This window comes from Sus scrofa, chromosome 17 (assembly GCF_000003025.6).
Source record: "Sus scrofa isolate TJ Tabasco breed Duroc chromosome 17, Sscrofa11.1, whole genome shotgun sequence".
In the NCBI taxonomy this organism is placed as follows: domain Eukaryota; kingdom Metazoa; phylum Chordata; class Mammalia; order Artiodactyla; family Suidae; genus Sus; species Sus scrofa.
In genome coordinates, this window is record NC_010459.5 from 57,565,715 (window position 1) to 57,579,241 (window position 13,527).

The 13,527-nt window shown below is 51.8% G+C and overlaps 1 protein-coding gene across 2 annotated transcripts in view; it reads right to left on the reverse strand.

Moving 5' to 3' along the window:
- BMP7 (bone morphogenetic protein 7) overlaps window positions 2,056-13,527 on the reverse strand; it is a 108,747-nt gene continuing 97,275 nt past the window's right edge. The window contains exon 8 of one of the 2 annotated variants that reach the window (XM_021077320.1): window positions 2,056-3,022. The gene's annotated coding sequence lies outside the window, so the exon portion shown is untranslated. Of the gene's footprint in view, window positions 3,023-3,860; window positions 4,242-13,527 lie in introns of those variants that run through there. The other variant, XM_021077319.1, reaches the window with a different exon arrangement.

Sequence of the window (13,527 nt, forward strand, 5' to 3'; positions counted from 1 at the left end):
TGCGTGCCTATAAAAGTGCTTTGCTAATAAAGACAAATAACTCGATTGAAACACTCACAAAGGATCTGAATAGGTATTTTTCCAAAGCAGATGTACCAGTGGCCAATAGGCACATGAAAGGATGCTCCGCATCGCTAGTCACCAGGGGAATGAAATCAAAGTCATGACACGACAGCATCTCACACCCATTGCAATGGCTAGAATTAAAAAGACAGACTATAGCAAGGGTTGAGGAAGAAGTGGTGAAACCTGTACCATTTTTGTGCGGCTGGTGGGTATGTAAAATTGCACAGCCACTTCGGATCACAGTCTGGTAGTTCCTCAAAAGTTAAAACATAGGAGGGAGGTCCCGTCCTGGCGCAACGGAAATGAATCCGACCAGGAACCATGAGGTTACGGCTTCAACCCCTGGCCTCGCTCAGTGGGTTAAGGATCTGGCGTTGCCGTGAGCTGTGGTGTAGGTCACAGACACAGCTTGGATCTGGCGTTGCCGTGGCTCTGGCATAGGCCAGCAGCAACAACTCCGATTAGACCCCTAGCTTGGGAACATCCATATGCCATGGGCATTGCCCTAAAAAGACCCCCCCCCAAAAAAAATAAATAAATAAGGTTACTATATGAGTCAGCAATCCCACTCAGTCTATACCCAAGAGAAATAAAAAACATCCATCCACACAAAAGCCTGTACATGAGTGAGTTTCCTGTGCACAGCAAGTTAAGGAACCAGTGCTTTACGGGCCATGGCCTGGGACTCTTACATGCTGTGGGTGCCACAAAAAAAAAATCTGTTCGTGGATATTTATAACAGCATTATTCATAATAGCCCAAAGTGGAAACAACCCAAATGCCCCTCGATCGAGGCGTGGATAAATACAATGTGGTCCGTCCATACAATGGAATCTATAATTTGGTCATAAAAGAAATAGGGTACATACTGCAACGAGGATGACCCATGAAAATATTATTCTGCATGAAAGAAGCCGGACAGAGCCCACCTCATGTAGGACTTGACTTACATGAAAGGTCTGGAAGAGCTTAACCCACAGACGCGGCCGAAGACAGAGGGGGTCAGGAGTTGGAGGTGGGTGGGGGAGAGGCGGCTGATGGGAGCAGAGCTTGTTTTCGAGGCAAAGGCAGTATCCTAAAATTGATTGTGGTGACGATTGCCCAGCTCCGTGATGTACTAAAAATACTGACTTGTGTACTTTCAGTGGGTGAGTTGCAGGATGTTATATTTTTGAAAAGGTGCTTTGGAAATTCCAAAGAGCCAGACAGTGACGGTAGGATGACGGTGGCAGCACAGTGACCCCGCCCACACGCATGTGCATACACGCTCACACCCACGTGCACACACGTGGTCCCAGCTGCCTGTGTGCCAGACCCGCACCACTCCCCTGCTGGAGTCTCTGTGTTTATTCTTTTTCTTTCGGAAAACACATCTGCTGCCAAGGCCTCTAGGGAGAGGCCCCAAATCAATACACCCACCCAGGAGGACTCCCTCCTCCCCGCTGCCTACTCCATCCTGCGTTCCAAAGCAGAAACAGAGGTCAGAAAGGGTCTCTGGTGGACAGGTGGTGCGAATGCTCCAGAGCCTCCCCAGGGCAGGGACAGCTTTCTGACCTTACCAGGAGGTGAGCAGCCTTCTCACCTTAGTTCAGGCCATAAAGGATGGAGGGCCAAGGACAGTGGTGCCCAGATGGCGGGGCTCCCCAGAGCAGTCAACATTCAGATAAAGTGGCGACTCATGGGGCCATCTTCTCTCCACCTCTTGCTCTCTTTTCCTCTCTTTCCCCCTCACTCTTCTCCTAGATTTTGTGTGTGTCCATCTCGCACCCTCTGATTCTCTCCCTTTCTCTTCCCATGTCTCCCTTCGCTGGCATGTTTATCACCTCACAGTTGCAAGATGGCGGCTGTGCCTCCAGACATCACACCCACATTCCAGGCACAGAGGAAAGGCAGAAGGATCATTAAGCAATGCCTCAAGATATTTTCCGGGTGTTTGGGACAGAGACACAAATCAATAAAGGTTTGAGTACTGCTTTTATCTAAGCATCCCCGAACCACCACCATTGAAGAGAATTTTTACATTTTGCCTGCTCAGTGTCTGCTCCCCGCACCCCCCGCCGAAATGGAAGAAGGAGAATAGACAGACGCAGAGGGACTGGCGACTCAGGAGGCACAGGAAGTGGGGAGGGAGGGACTGACTCAGCTTGGGACGTCCTGGTAGTTGTGGCAGGTCTGGTCCTCCAGCCCTGTGGCCTTCTACAAACCTGCACTTACCGTGCCCGCATCCCTGGAGAGGGAGGCGCCTAGTTCATTCACTCACTCATTCATTCAATCATTCCTCCTCTCACTCCCCCCCTGATTCCCCCTCTCTTTTGCACAAGAACTAAGGGGCTCCTCAGAGGGTGATATGTTTGCCTTGGATGTCCCACTTGCCCGTGAGACTGAGCTCTCTGCCCGATTGCTAGACAAAGGAAGGGACGCAGAGATGTGCCCTGACGCTTCTCAGACAAGGACCCCGGGGTGGGAAAGCTCAATTCATGGGAAATCTCTGGGCCAGAGGAGATGGAGATAAAGAACATAGCTGGTCAGCTTTTTCCACGACCCCTTCATGCCGGACTCGTGCTGCCCTTCCCTCGTCTGGTTCTCCACCACTTTCAGGACCACAAAGCTTGATGGGACCTCCCTCTAGCACCTGTGCTGCTACAGCGCTGGAGCATCACCTTGAGTGATGGAGGCAGTGGACGTGCTTCCAGGTCGGCTGGGTCCCCGCCCTCTCCCAGGATCTGCTGGGCGAGTCCTTGCTTGTTCCCTTTGTGTTATGCAGTATAGACGTGTCGCGGCTGGGGGCAGCAGATCGGGTTAAGGCTGGTTAGTTGAATTCCAATGAATTATGGTCTCATTCACTCAGCGGAAGTTTGGCTGAAGGTCTGCTCTTTTCCTGGGTGTGCCTCGAACATCTCAGGCAGTGGCGACAGCAGGGTGGGGACGATTCCCACCTGCAGAGTCAGGTGGGTCCCTTGAAGAATGGCAAAAGAAGCCCGATGATTATAACACCAACCAGCAAGAATAACACCCATCACTGTACAGTTATTTTGTTCCACCTTTTCATAACATGCCAAGCACATGGTATTTATTTTTCTTTTTAATCTTTACACAAGAGCTATGCAGTAGATGCTAGAATTACATCCATTTTGCAGCTAAAGAAACCGAGGCTCAGAGAGGTCAAAAACACCGCCCATAAGAGGGTGGGGCTGGGACTTAAGCACGGGGTACCCACCATCAGCCCCTCCTCTGCAGCCTCCCTCCTGCCTGCCCTCCAGCCACTGCCTTATGCTGGGCTGCCCTCCCACTTTGCGTAAATTAACTTGCTCTAAAGGGTGAGGGATTGCTAAGCTCAACTCATCATAAAAACATCTGCCTTTTAATTTTAAACATGCCAGTTCGTCCAAGTGCATGCTTAGTTGGTGGACTACAGCGTAGCATCAACCCAACAAAAGGGCACCTTCCTCATGCCCGTTCCTGGGGGTGAAGGCAGATCGGGGGTGCTGGGGAAGGCCCGCTGACTCCCCTACAAATGCTGTTGCTGCAGAGACAGTGAGCACCTCACCGCCAGCCCTGCCCTGGGTTGTGAGTAAACCCTTCCAGGCTCCTCCATGGAGACTGTTAATCTCCAGCCCTAACGACCAGGCTGCTCTCTGCATTTCCAGGTCTTGTTTGGACTGGAACAATTTAAAATGCTCTCTTATAATTACAGAGGTTGTGCAGGCGGGGGCTGCGCCGCCAGGAGGCCACTGGACTTGCACGTCTCCGCTGCAGCCAGCAATTTCAGTAATGATAGTCGTGCATGCCGTTTATCTTTGGGGTTTCCAGAAATACAGGGACTTTTCCAGACACTTGTGAGTGTCTGCGATATGAGTGATTTGGTCTGCGTCATTCTGGGAGGCTGTGAGGACCTCCCCACCCCGGGTGAGCTGGGGCGTTTTCAGTGGCTGTTTGGGGACCCCCAAACGCAGATGGGTTCAGACGACAGGAGGGGCGAAGGAGTCTCCGAAGCTACAGCTGGAGGAAGACAGTTTTCCCAGGACTCAGGGATTTCCTGGGATGCAGGACTTCCTGTTTTAAAACCAAGAAAGTCCTGGACAAACCAGGACAAGTTGGTCACCTTCTTCCTGGTGAATCCAGGGAATTGAGCATATGTGTGTTTTTCTTTGCTCCATCCAGAGACTGTGCCAAACCTGTAACCAAGGAAATTTTAAGTAAAGGTATAAACCTAAAGAACAATATGAATAGAAGAGGGGACCACAGCAGCTGAAGGACACCCACAAAATGTTCAAAAGCTCAGGAGAGCCTACATAAGAAAAGCTGACCTCTAGGAAGCTTGGGTGGGCAACATCAGGGGCCCCAGAAAAGTGGACACCCTAATAATTCTAGTCCCTCTCTGGAAGGAGGGAGGTCAGTCCTGCAGAGATTAAACCTGAGACTCCCAAACCATGGAGGCCAGCACAGAGAAAGACGGAGGGAACCTGCTGTGAAAACGGGGATGCTTAAGCAAGGGGCACTACGGGAAACGGGGAGCCTCACCCCTTCCCATCCCAGGGGCCACCTCGATGTCAAAACTGGAAACCAAAACGAGCAGAAAGCAACAGAACTACAGCAGAAAGGATCACAACACTGCAAATCTACTATACTTTAATAAAATGCCAAAAAAAAGAATAAAGAGAAAACAACAGGACATGAGGAGACAGACCATGCAGAGAGAAGAAACGCGCTTAAGAGAAAAACTAAAAACATGGTTAATAGTACCACAGAGCTACAAGACTGAATTGGTGAAACCAGAAGAAAGTGCTATTTAAAAAAAAAAAACTTTCAGAGAAGCAAGGATGTACTCTTGCCAAACTGTCATAAGCGAGTCAGTGGAATAATTGAGAGATAAAGTTGAAGAAATACCCCCAAAACTTGGCATAAAATCACAGATACGGAAAACTCGAGGTAAGAGATAAGAAAATTAAAGGTTCCATCCTGGGACACAACTTCCATTTAGTAGGAATTTTAGAAAGAGGAAATAGAATAGAGGGAGAAATTATCCTAGCGTTAACATTTTTCAGAAAACTGGAGATAAATAAAAGATGCTCTAAGTTTCCAAAGAGAAAGAAGGGGGGAAATTTCCTATACAAATGAACAGGAATCACAATAGTATTACTTCTTAAGAGTAATACTAGAACTATTGCAGCTATGAAGCGCATAACGCCAAGCCTTATTAACTTTCAGACACCTGGGGGGAAATTCTTCTCAAACTAGAATTTTATATTGGGTTAAACCACCCAAGTGTGAACTAGAATGATGATGTTTCAGATATCAGATGTTTCAGAAAGTTGCCTCCCATCTACCTCATCCCAGGAAGCTCCAGGGAAACTTGATTCAATCACCCACCAGTGTAAACCATGAAAGAAGAAGGCAGAGGAGCCTGGAAAGGGGGCCCCTTTGCAGAAGGGAGTGAGGGCAAGTCCCAGGCTGGGGTGAAGACAAGTCCCAGCAGGGACTTCCAGACCATCTTCCAAGTCTGAAGCCCCTGTGTGGGAACCAGGAGACCACACTGAAACAACGAAAACAAAAAGAAAGTCACCCAGTAGGTTACCTGATGTGTTTGTGCTGAGGAAAGGTTTAGAATTGTTTCCTGGCGTCTTGGAGAAAGACACATGATGGATACAAAGAAAACCGAGGGGATTATTTTCTAAAGGCAACTATAAACTCCCGGAAAACAGAAGTGTGGACAGGGCAGGAAATGACGTCATAATATCCTACATGGGGTGGAGGCCAACGGTATTGACAAAGCCGTAATTACTTGAACCCTAAAGATTCACTGCACCAAAAACTGGGATCAATCAATAGACCGAGAAGATGTGGGAGAAGAAGTCTCTGCAGGAAAGCAGTGTGAGGTTTCCAATGCTCATGTTTCCATACGAAAGGTCAATGGTTAACGTCTAAAACAGGAAATCAAGAAAGAACAGTATGAACATATTTTATGTAGAAAAACAGAGGTTGATAGGAAAAGAAAGAGCTCAAAGAGTAAAACGAACAACGGGTTTCTTCTGGAAGGCATTAATGTCCAGATTTCACATGCCCGTCAAGTAACTAGAACAATAAATTTCAAAATGATGAATATCAATCTGTATCCCACTGGGAGCAGGAGTCAGTGCGGGGCGGGGCGGGGGGGTGGCTAGAGCACAGCTGCTCTTTATTATAAACCTCATATTATAGCTTAACTTTTTATTTACCTCTGCACAAATAGCAATTAAATTTAATAAGTAACAAAAGGATACTTTTCTATGGGTTAAAAAAAAAAGGAATAAAAAGAATTCATTGGTATATACATCTGCAATGCAAGCGGTAGGGTGGACGGGTGGGGTGGTTCACGTTCAGATGCAGCTGGATTCAGCAGCCTCCGTGATGTCACCAAGGGCGAGGGTGACCGACTCAACCCAGCTTGCTCAGGACTTTCTCAGTTTTAGCATAGAAACGTCCACACGCCAGGAAAGCTGTGTCCCTGGCACACCAGGGCAGTTGGTCACCTGAGCAAGAGCCCAGCTTTTCTGAGTCTCTACCGTCTTCCTCGGGGTCAGCATTCCTGACCCAAAGGTGGCCCCTCGAACATCTGTGTCGTCCTCCCAGGCCAGGTGCCCCCCACCGCTAACTTCATTACTTCAAAACAAAAACCAAGCAAACAAAAACCAACCCTCCCTGACTCCAGTTTTATTTGTAATCTTTGTATTTTTCACGTGTTCAAGTTTTTTTGGTTAAGCCTCCCACAAAACCTGTTTTGGGAAGCAGTCTAAATAAATCCTAAATAAATCAATCCCTCGGCGTCCTCGCCACAGCCGTCCCGGCGCGCACGGCAGACCTGCCAGGCTTCCTGGTGGGGTGAGACCAATAGCAAAGTGAATTCTTCAGTCTGGATGATCGGGTTCGCCCTTCTGGGCGTCAGCGAGCGGGATGCCGCCAAGTCCCCTCTTTGTGCTGCACTTGCTGGATGACCAGTGAGGTCACTTGTTTTTGTTTTAATTCATCCACATACGGGTTTGGGCAAGAAGCTCCTTCCCTGGACTCTGGTTCAAGTTCTCAGACGGTGGCCCCCGCATGGTGCGGCTCGTGGCCTTGGGCAGATGCCAAGAGAAGCAAGAAACAATCCTGGGTCTGGGAGTGGAGTGGAGTCATCTCCGTCTCCCCGACCTGGGCCGGGGGCGCGCCTTTGTGGGGGCAGGAGAGTGCCAGGGTTTGGACGAGGACAGACCTGGGTTCCAGTCTCTGCCTTTAGCTGTGTGACTGTGGCAATCACGTACTTTCTCTGGGCCAAATCCTTTTCTCCAGGGCTATGGCTAAGTCTGCCCAGCGTCCCTCTGTGTGGGTAGGGGGAGTAGAGGGGGCCCTTCCCACAGCATGGGGGCCGTCACAGCACCTCTGTTAAGGCGTGGACTGAAGGGCAAGTGCAAGGACCCAGGCCAGCTGCAGGTGCACAGGAGGCCTGCAGCGCACAAAGCCACGGCTGGCAGAGCTTTTCTCTCTTCCACTCCTGGTCCTGCCCCTGCCGCTAAATACTTCGAAGACTTAATTCAAATGAGCAAATTCGAAATTCAGTTGAGGAGTTCCCATCGTGGCTCAGTGGTTAACGAACCCGACTAGGATCCATGAGACACGGGTTCGATCCCTGGCCTTGCTCAGTGGGTTAAGGATCCAGCGTTGCCATGAGCTGTGGGGTAGGTCGCAGATGCGGCTCGGATCCTGACTTGCTGTGGCTGTGGCGTAGGCCGGCTTCTGCAGCTCTGATTAGATCCCTAGCCTGGGAACTTCCATGTGGCTCGGCTGCAGCCCTAAAAAATAAAAATAAATACATAAATAAACAAAATTCAGTTGAATAACTCACCAGCATATGTAAGATGAAAAAAACAAAACAAAACAAAACCCCAGATATATTAAGGGTTGGCAAGGATGTCCAGCAAATGGGACTCTCACCTGCTCCTGGTGAGGATGGAGCTTCAACCACCTGGCGATGCAGTCTGGCCAAATCAACCAGAGCAGGCAATTCACATGTCCTGCGACCCGGCTATGCTGGTCCATTCTCAAGACTAGATCCAACAGAGACATGTGTCTCCAAAGGCAAGAATGTTCACAGCAGCATTTTCTTTCTTTTTCTTTTTCTTTTCTTTTCTTTCCTTCCTTCCTTCCTTCCTTTTTCTTTCTCTCTCTTCTCTTTCTCTCTCTCGTTTCTTTCTTTCGGGCCACACGTGAGGCATATGGAAGTTCCTGGGCTAGCGATAGAATCAGAGCTGCAGCCGCTACCCTACATCACAGCTACAGCAACGCGAAATCCAAGCCACACCTGCAACCTACACCACAGCTTACAGCAACACCAGATCCTTAACCCACTGAGCAAGGCCAGGGATTGAACCCTTGTCCTCATGGATACCAGTCTAGTTCATTACCACTGAGCCACAACAGGACCTCCTTTAAAAAAAAAGGGGGGACCAGAAACTACCAAATGCCCATCAACAGAAGAATAAATAAACAAATTTGCCAGGTTCACAGAGTGGAATATTATACAGCTATGAAAAATGAACAAACTACAAATAAACACAGCAAGATGGGTAAGTCATAATATTGAGGCAGAGAGGCCAGGTGCAACAGAACAAGTATTATACTATTTTGTTTGCATTATTTTCTAAAACAGACAAAACAGTTTCGGCAGTGGTTACCCTGGGGGTTGGGGGAGGACTAGAAGGGGGCCTCTGGGGACCATGATGCCATTTCTTGATTTATTCCAGGTGCAGAAACTGTCCCTTCATGTTCACCTTGTGACTATTCTGCATGAATATCATCTTTCAGCAGAAAACTAAAAATAAATACAATCACATAATCTTTTTTTTTTTTTTTTATCTTTTGTCTTTTTTAGGGCCGTACCCACAGCATATGGAGGTTCCCAGGCTAGGGGCTTAATCAGAGCTACAGCTGCCGGTCTATGCCACAGCCACAGCAACACGGGCTCTGAGACCCGTCTTCGACCTACACCACAGCTCACAGCAACGCTGGATCCTTAACCCAAGGCCAGGGATCGAACCTGCAACCGCATGGCTCCCAGTTGGATTTGCTTCCACGGCGCCACGTCGGGAACTCCACAATCACATAATCTTGATTGTGTTTCCCTTGCCCAAGGGTTGTGGGGACAAGGCTGATGGAAACTCCCCATCATCCTGTCTCTGCAGAAATACAAGGAGCCTTCTCTGAAAACCTGTCCCACAGTGGCCAAAGGCACCACCACCGCCCCATGAATGTTGACCGTGTCGCTGTCTCTGCTGGGGCCGCGTCCCCTGCCTGCTGGGTGGTCTCTTGCTTGTCTGGCTCCGCCGGACTGTCTCACCCTTCTCGCCCCCCGGCCCGTGAGTGCGGGAGAGCAGGTTCCTGTCCACCTGCCTCTCTGTTTCCAGGACAGCGCCTGGCGCAGAGGCAGAGCCGAAGGCGTCCGTGCGGGTGTCGGCCGCCAGGGGATGCAGCCACAGAGCAGAGTGGAACTGTGCCGAGTGGTCACAGCCCGGGGGAGGAGCACACTGGATTGATGGGTGATTGTTCACCTTTTCCATGTGCGGTTCTTTATTTCCAAATCTAGCATCGGGAATAATCGACCTTTGCAAAGGTCGAGGACGAGGCGAGGACAGCCAGAACGGGGCCTGAAGAGTGACCTCGAAGGTGAGCTCGCCGCAGCCAACGGCAGGGACAGGAAGTCACAGCTGGGAAGATGTGCCCACCGGGTGAGCCCCCCACCCCGTGACGTCCCCGGGTCCACAGGCCCCGTCTGGATGGGGACAGGTGGGCAGGAGCCGTGGTGGGTCTCGGTACCCACGTGACTCTTGGTGGGTGTCATGGACCCTGCCACCAAGGTCACGCCTGCACACGCAGGCCTCCAGACCGCCAGACTATTTATACCCCTGGAATGTCACCAGGTCACCGGGAAGCAAAGACTTTTGCAACACGTCAAGGCCACGGCCACCGCCCCGTCTCGGCCCGGGGCATCCGAGAGGCCCCACTCAGCGTTATCAGCAAGCCCCTCTGAAGATAAGGAGCCTCCGCTTGGCCCCACTAATGGTATTATTTTAGGGACCACTCAGAAAGACAGGACGGGATGGAGGCCCAGGTCATCTGTCATTCCTTCCCTCATCAACACGCAGAACAAGAACGGAACAAAGACCAGGGCTCGTTTGGGGGGCGGGGGGAGGAGGCTCCACCGAGGGGAATATCAGCCCCCCAAAGGCACCTGGGAAAGGAATTTGCTCAGAACGACCCTCCTTCCCCCTCATAGCGCTTCTGGGCAACCCACCCACCCACCAGCCAAGGTGCCTTGCCAGCTGGAGGGGCTGGACCAAAGAAGTAGGATGACTGCGGCTGAAATGTCCTTGACAGAGAGATGACGGATCTGGATTCAGTTAGAAAGGGTCAGAGCTCAAATATGTCATTTCTCCGTCGGCTTTAGCCATTGAAACCAATTGTATTCAGCATCTCTCTAACTTGCTTAAGTTGGATGTGTACCGTCAAGGGTCAGGGACAAGGGTGTGGGCCTCGGAGCAAACTGAGGCAGCGTCTCCTCTGCCCCCACCTCCACCCCCACCCCCACGCCCACGCCCACACCCACACGCGCGCGCTCTCTCCTGGGAATTACTTTGTTGCTTGGCAGCTCGCTCGCCATCAAATAATGACGTGTGTTTGGGAAAACACGGATCTAAGTCAGGGTTATTGCTCCTAGTGCCCCAGCCACTTCCCTTCCTAGACCAGGAAAAGTGAAGACGACTGCCGGGTTTGAGGTGAAAGTCAGAGGGTCACTTGGCTGCTGCACAAAAGCACGTTTCTGGGTACACATGGCCCCCAAATGCTACCCAGATGCCAAAGGGGCCGGTCAGGTAGAGCAGACAGCGAGCCCGCAGCCCAGCCTTGATCTGCAGGGCAGGGGTCAGGGGCTGGGGGCTGAGCCCTCTCCAAGGCCCCCAGAGGCAGAGCCCTAGTCTCCTGATTCCGGGCTCGTGAATGACAGTACAGGCATTTATTCATGGCATCCCGTCAAGGAAGCTCTGCTGCGGGCCAAGCCTTGGGCTGGGCCCTGGAGACCCCGCAGCAACCAGAACAGACAAATCCCTCCGGAGGGCCGGATGGAGGAGAGCCCACAGGTAACCAACACATTCCGTTTGCCAGGTGGCCAGGAGCTTGATGGAGGAAGACGAGCAGGAAAGAGGCCAGAGAGGCCGGGATGGAGGCTGTGGTTACCAACGGGCATCGGAGGAGGGTTCACAGACAGGGGGATGTGGGGCAAAGATCTGAAGGTGCTTAGGGAACAGCCTGCGCCTGTCTGGAGGAACAGCATACCTGGCGGGGTCCGGGAGGGGACCAGTGCAAAGGCCCTGAGGCAGGAGTGCACACCTGAGATGGAGACCAGCGAGGCGGGTGGTGGGTGGACTCTGTGAGGAGAGGGTGATGGGGTTGGGGTGCAGGAGGCTTGTGATGGCCCCCGAAGATGGCCGAGCCCCAGTTCTCCCAAGCTGTGACTGTGTCATCTTACCAAAGGTGACGTAAATTATCAACATCACTGTATCAACCACTTTCCCTCACACTTCAGACACCAAATGTGGGATGGGGCCGTTTCTCCCCATGCCAGCAGGTGTCCAAACCTCTGGACAGCAACAGGATGCTCCACAAGTCAGTTTTGACACGAATCCCTGGCATCAGCCCAGACCCCACTGGTTCGGGCTCAGACACCAAGTGCAAACCCCAGGTTGTCACTTGTACTTGTAACCAACTGGTTATAAATCAGGGGGGTTTCCATAGCCCCCTCCTCAGGCTTGAGAATTTACCAGGACCTTGGAGAACTCAGGAAGGTGCTTTACTTCCTATCACTGGTTTGTTAAGAAGGATACAACTCAGGATCAGCCACGGGAAAGAGCCGTGTGGGGCGAGGGCCAGCGGGGAAGGGCACGCGGTTCCCAGGCCTCCAGCACATCCTCCCTGCACCTCCGCACTCCGCCCACCTGGAAGCTCTCCAAGCCTCTCCTGCAGCTCAGGAGGTGGGGCTGAAAGTTCCAACCCTCTCGTCACGGGCGGTCCTCTGCTAAGTCAAGCACCGGCTCATTAGCATAAACCCAGGTAGGGATGAAAGGAGCTGGTTATAAAAAATAAGACCATCCTAAAACTCCCACACTTCCCATCACTCAGGAAATGCCTTGGCTTTTAGAAGCTCTGTGCTGGGAAATGGACACAAAGACCAAATAGTTACTTTTTTTTTTACTGTGTCCTGCCTTGCGAAAGGGACTTTGCAGATGTGACTAGGGATGTTGCGATGGGGAGATTTTCTGGGCTGTGTGGGCGAGCCCAGTGTAACCACCAGGATCCCAGGAAGAGGAAGGAGGGTCCACTGAGCATATCGTCCTTGCTCAAGACCTTGAGCACAGCCCAAAGGTGCTCAAATGTCTTTGGTGAACAGTGAAGGTGGCAGAGAACAGACTGGACCCTGGGCTTGACATCAAAGTTCTTGTTTGGTCCACCGGGCACAGGACTGGCTACAGAAGCTGTGGGACCCAGAGCAACATGGAAACGCAGGGCTTTTTGAAGCGCAGAGCCCCATGTGGGCCACACACGCACGAAGCCAGCCCTGGCCAGGGGTAGCTGGGACCATCTTGGACACTGGCCGGTGGTGCTAGGCCATGATGGTGGCCACGCTGCACGCCTCAGCACTAACGTCGGGCCAGCCCTGGGCCTGGCTCCCTGGCCCACCTGGCCACCTCCTCTGCCACCATGTTCGTGGGTGGGTGGGTCGGTAGGATGGAGCATCGGGGAAGGCAGTGCTGCCTCCCGGCCCAGTCTGCTTTGCCTCCGTCCAAATAGCTGTCACGACTCCAAAGACTCTGGAGAGTTCTGTGTTTTTCCTCTTCTGTTTTTATTTCCTCAAATCTAAGACCAAGAGAACTTGGTGTCAGAGCCCTGATGGGGTCTGAGCCAGAAGGACCTGACCCACAGGGAAAGGGAAGGCGTGTCTAGCAGAAGTCACATGAGTGTGCTTAGAAGTGACACACAAAGGGATGGAGGGGGTCCAACCTGAGTATGGGGACAGGGCCCTGAGAAGGGCTGGGTCCAGTGAAAGGGGGTCCATCCTGCCTTCGGGTACCCCAGCCTAGGGCTGGGCCAGGGCTGCCTCTTCGTGGTCCACCCTGGAGGGACTGGGTGCACGGCGCCTCCTGGAGGTGTGCAGCCCTGCACCTGCTGACATCGGGCAAACACCTCCCTGCATCTTCATCTAACGTGGGAAGGGCGGTCAGAGGACATGACTCCCAGGCTGGTCCCAAAGATTCAATGAGCTCAAGCTTAAGGCACTTCATGTGACTTGGGCAGGGGGCCCAGAGGGAGTGTTCAGCTTGTGGTGTGCTTTACAAAGATCCAGACCCATCATCCCATCATCCTCCCCAAGCATAGGGGAGTAGCTGGGGTGACCAGTGA